The sequence below is a fragment of the Sciurus carolinensis genome, chromosome 9 (genome assembly GCF_902686445.1).
Source record: "Sciurus carolinensis chromosome 9, mSciCar1.2, whole genome shotgun sequence".
Lineage (NCBI taxonomy): Eukaryota > Metazoa > Chordata > Mammalia > Rodentia > Sciuridae > Sciurus > Sciurus carolinensis.
The window spans coordinates 30,577,612-30,583,611 of record NC_062221.1 but is presented as its reverse complement, the minus strand read 5'-3'; positions in this window follow the sequence as shown (position 1 = coordinate 30,583,611).

The window sequence follows — 6,000 nt, the reverse complement described above, 5'->3', positions numbered from 1 at the left end:
AAAGGGTAGGGCCAACCCTAGTTATGCAAAGATCAGGTGAGGAGCTAGCTATCCAATCATGGTAAAGGTCAAACAGGCACGAGCAGGAGCACTCAGGAATACATGTGCATGTGTTGTGTGCATGGACTTATTTGAATATGGCCAATGATAAAGCACTTGGGTGTGTCTATGTTAACTGACATCCTCACCCCTGATGTGATCAAAACAACTTCTGGCTGTTTGACAGGTGCCATCTTGGTGTAACCCACATGGCATAGCCCCCAACATCTCCCCCTTCTTTATATGAAATGAAAATGAAGCTGGCAGGGATCGTGTCTGTCTTAGGTCCCAGGAATCAACATCCTGTCCTCATCCATCATCAAAGGATACCAAAACAGGTTTGGCCCTTCTGTCTTAGGTTGGTACAGTGTTTTCCCGTGGTTACCCATCTTTGACTACTGATCCAGCATACTAAGCCATATGTTGGAAGATTGTCCTGCTTCAAGGGCAGCCATGGCCTGTTTTATGATCACATTATGAGCCTGTTGACTGATTTTGAGGCATTTGTAAATGTAGAATAGAATTAACACAAGGACATCCAAGCTGATTAGTGTGAGACTTAAGAGTCTTCCAAATTTGGTGCCAAATTGTGTTAGTTTATTTAATGCTCCTATGATAAGTTCTCCTGGTTTGACTTCCACCTTAGTGGCGCTTATGATGAGGATATGTTGTTGAAGCCCTGTTACTAGCCCGTCGAATCTATCTGTCCATTGTTGTGTGATCTGTGAAGATAACTGTCTAGAGAGGTTCTCACTAGAAGCCACAAAAAGGAAAGGGAGAGCTAGGCTCACAGGAGTATATGAAAAAATAATTTTTTCACTCTCTCTACATATTTCAGTATTAACTCCATTAACCTTTCGATCAGTGCACTTTCCTTTACCCTCCTTTTACAAAAGCCAGGGGGCTTATATCCATACATGCGTTAGGTCCACATAAGGACCAGATGGATAAGGGGTTGAAATTACCTTTATATTCCAAATTTTCTATAAAATCTTCTGTGCTTTGAGATGTGATATATATCTGATTAGGTAAATATCAAGGTCCAAAAGCCAGATTACTGGAGACCTTTTTATCAGGTCCTAGGTGCTGACAAGCTTCCCATAAAGAGGCCAAGTAATAGGCTTTTTGAAGGACTGGCAATGGCCATATCAATGGATATGAAAATCAGTCTTATTACTAATAGCTTTGGGCATGTAACTGGTAACATTTGTATTGGAGTTGTTTTCTTTATTTAAGGTAATACCTGCCAAAGTACAATTAATCAATTGTACACAAGGTGTGTCATTGCTAAAGGTGAAGCATATTCTTTAATGATAAATTTGGGTAAATTTGGAGTCCGATGGTGGTGTGTAGTTAAGGGTAACTTGCCCAGTGGATTCATTAGTAGAAAAGAACTGAGGAAAGACTGTACCATTTTGAGAGACTGGAACTAGTTAAGGCAGTACCTTGATTATTGTCCAGAACTGTTCACCTTGGATGAAATTCATTATCATCATCAGTAGCGGCAGGATATTCAAAGGGCTCGGCTGCATCTTGATGAACCATTTTAACTGCTCGGACTAGCATTTCTGGAATCCAAATTGGCGTTTTTTCTTCTTGTGGGAGTACACACACATGCCCTCTTCCCCAAATCAAGACTGGGGAAGGTCCTTTCCATTCTCCTGTTAAAACATCTTTCCATAAAACTTGTGGTTTTATGTCAGTGTCAACTGCAGCATGTGGATCCGCTGTGAATTTTCCTGATTTATCCAAATTTAAAAAATTTAAAGTAAAAAGGGCTATGGATAATCTGTTCTTAGGTGGATATGACTCCCCATTTCCCCTTTTTGTTTTGTTAATAAGGTCTTAATGGTTAGATGAGCTCTTTCTATAATTCCTTGTCCCTGGGGCTTATAAGGAATACCTGTGACATGGTGTATACTAAATGTAGAACAAAACTGTTTAAAGGTTAAGGATGGATAGCCTGGACCATTGTCTATTTTTATTGTTTCTGGAACACCCAGAATAGAAAAGGTAAGTAGGCAGTGATTTATAATATCTTTTGTTTTTTCACCTGACTGTAAGGAGGCCATAATAAATCCCGAATAAGTATCTATGGACACATGCATGTATCTAATCTTTCCAAATTCTGGTATATGAGTAACATCCATTTGCCATATATGGTTGGCTTGTAAATCCTCTAGGGTTAACACCATTTTGAGGTACTGGGAGATAAGTGACACAATGTTGACAATTTTTGACAATACATCTAGCTTGTTCTTAAGTCAACTTAAAACATTTCTAAGAGTGTTAGCATTAACATGGAAGTTTTTATGAAAATTTTCTGCTTCAAAGAATGTGGAAAAAATATGTACGTTTCTAGTAGCTAAGTCTGCTAAAGCATTACCCATACAGAGAGGTCCTGGTAACCCGGTATGAGCCCTAACATGTCCAACAAAAAATGGTTGCTTATGGTCCCAAATTAACTTTTGAATTGTAGATAATGTGGAATGAATGGTAGATGCTGAGGATATTTTTGGTACAATTTCTATGATATTTAAAGCATTGACTATTTATTTGCTGTCAGAGAACAGATTAAATGGCTGATTTGGGAACATTTGGAAAATTTGACAAATGGCTAGAAGCTCTATCTTTTGGGCAGATTGTGGAGGATAAACAAAAGTAAATGTCCATGTTGGCGTGACTATAGCAGCTCTTCCATTACTGAATCCATCAGAAAAGCAAGTTATAACATTTGGTATGGGATCTTTTCTGGTGACTTTAGGAAATATGAATGAGTGTCTGATGAACATTTGGATCATCAGGTCCCCGGAGTAGTGGTTATTAAAATTTGGATTATAATTACATATAATGGTAGCCCATATTTCTGATTCTTATGTGAGCTCAATTATAGTTTCTGGTTTCTAAGGAGTGATAATTTTTTTTGGAATAATATCAAAAATTCCTATAGCATTAGTTATTGTCTTTTCTATGAACTTTCCCACTAATTCTAGATAACTCGCTAGAGTTATCTTTTGGTTATAGTGAAGATGGACCCAGTAAATAGGTCCTTGTTGCCAGAACACTCCTGTAGGACTTCCTATGGTGGTTATAATTATCAGCAATATAGGCTTAGTTATATCTATCCGATCTAAATGTGCCTTAGTAATGGCATCTTCTACCTTACATAATGCTTTTCTAGCTTCTGTGGTAATTTCCCGGGGTTAGGCAGGATCATTACTTCCCTGAAGAATATCAAATAATGGTTCAAGGTCTTCAGTTGTTAATTTTAAATATGGTCTTATCCAGTTTATACCTCCCAAACATTTCTGAAAATCATTTAATGTTTTTAATTTATCCATCCTAAAGGTAACCTTTTGGGGTCATATTAAGGTTTTGTCAATAATGGCACCAAGGTAGGTAATGGGGCAAGAACTCTGTAAGTTGTCCTCTGCTATCTCTAATCTGAATTGAAGAAGATTTTTGACCAGCCCATCATATACTCTGAAAAATTTGACTTGATTAGGATGAGTTAATAAGACATCATCCATATAATGAGAGATCTTTAGGTCTTTATCAAATTTTCTAATAGGCTGTAAAGCTTTGTCTACATAGACCTGACACATAGTCTGTTGGCCATGCCTTGCGGCAATACTGTCCATTCATATCTTTGATCGGGTCCTTCGTGGTTAGTAGTTGGTACAGTAAAAGCAAATCTACAGGTATCTTCCTTATGAAGTGGTATAGAAAAGAATCAATCTTTTATGTCTAAAACTATAATCCTCCAATCCTTCGGAATAGCAGACAATTGAGGGAGTCCAGATTGAGCTGCTCCCATTACTACCATTTGATTATTAATATTCTAAGATCTTGGAGGAGTTGCCACTTTCCTGATTTCTTTTTAATTATAAAAATAAGTGTGTTGAAAGGAGACATAGAGGGTTGTATATGGCCTAAGGCCAGTTGTTGTCTTACTAACTCTCTGGTTGTTTGTAACTTTTGAGTATTGAGGGACCACTGAGGTACCCAAACAGCCTTTTGTGATTTCCATGTAATTTTTATTGGCTCAGTGGCCCCCTCTGAAAACCCAATCCCTCTTTATTACTTCTCCTCATAGCTTGGATGGGTTCAGTTATTCCCTGTGAATGTGTTCCCTGTCCTTTTCCAGGTATGAATCCCTGGTTCACCATGATATTACAAGCTATCGGGTTAATATGTGTATGTTCATTAGTCAACTTGATCTGTAATTGTCTTAATATGTCTCTCCCACATAAATTAACAGGTAAATCTCTTAAGACATAGGGTTGGAAAGTACCATGATTTCCTTCCATATCTGTCCATTTCAATAACTGTGCACTCTGGGGTGGGTTTGAGGCAACCCCCAAACCTCATAAGGTCTGATCAGCCTTTTGAAGAGGCCAATCTTTTGATCATTGGGTTAATGTTATGATACTAAGATCAGCTCCAGTGTCTAATAACCCATTAAATTCCTTGTCATTTATTCTTATAGTATACATGGGGTGAGTGTTTAGATCTAAGGCAAGCATGGCCATAGGTTCCCCTGTGGATCCAAACCCCAATTCATTTCTTTTATTCTTTTTTGCTAAATATTTGTCATGTTCACTGGGTATCACCAGTATTTGTGCTATTCTATCCCCCTGACTTATAACAAATACCTTTTGGGGAACTGGTCATTATTTTTATCTCTCCCTTATAATCTGGATCAATTACTCCTGGTGTTATATGGAGTCCTCTTAGGGCAGCAGAACTGCGCCCTAATAGTAAACCTACTGTCCCCAATTTAAGAGATCCATAGATACACATAGGTATTAATTGAACCCCCATTTCTGGAGTTAGTACTGCCCTGGTGGTAGCACAGAGGTCCAATCCTGTGCTTCTTGTTGTATGTCTGATGAGGGAGTTAATGGATAATGGGTTCGAGGAATCACTCTGACGGGATCTGCCACTGGCTGTCCTTCCTTCAGGGCTCCAAATATTTGTGGGGCCCGAGCCCGAGCCCGAGGGCCCCTCATCTCATTTTTTGGGAGTGGTTTTCCTTCAATGTCAGTTACAGATTTACATTCACTTGCCCAATGTTTTCCTTTTTTATGTCTTGGACAAAACTTTGGGCATTTTTTGTGTGTACTATGACCTGGGTTTGGACAATCCATTTTAAAATGTCCTGGCTGTCCACATGAAAAACAGCTTTTGGGTTTGGCCCCCATAGCTTGAGCTACTCCTTGGGTGACAGCAGCTGCTAGTACTTGACCCTGTATAGCTGACTCATTAATATCTCCGCATATTTTTAAATAGGTTTTGAGATCCTTATTTTGCTATGGCCTAATTGCTTCCCTGCACCATTTATTAGCTTGTTCACATGCTAACTGTTTTATTAAAGGCATTGCCTGTTCTGAATCCCCAAACACTCTGCCTGCTATTTGTAACAGATGGTCTACAAATTCTGCATGCATATGGTTCATTTGAGCCCTGTATAACTTTGGATAATTGCCCTTGCAAGTCCCCATTACCTTGTAATGTTTTCCAAGCTCTAACAGCGGTGGTAGCTATCTGAAGATAGACTGCTGGATCATACGTAATTTGTTGCTGTTGTTCAGTGTATAGTCCTTGTCCCAGTAACATATCTAGGTTTCGTTGATGGAAACCTGCGACTGTGTTTCTATGAGCTGTCTCTGCACAGAGTTCTTGATTGGTTACTTTCCACATTAAATATTGTCCACCATGCAAAACTGTTCAACACATACTTGCCCAATCACTAGGAATCAGATTAAGTGTTGCGATGAATTCCACCATATTCACGGTAAATGGAGCTTGGGGCCCATTACTAGTGACTGCCTCTTTAAGATTTTTTACTATTTTAAATTCTAGGGCCTGATGAAATTGCTGCCCCTGATTGTCTGCCAAGACCGGGCAGGACAGTCTTAATGGGCCTTCCACAGGGTCCCAGTGATTCCCGATCTGTTT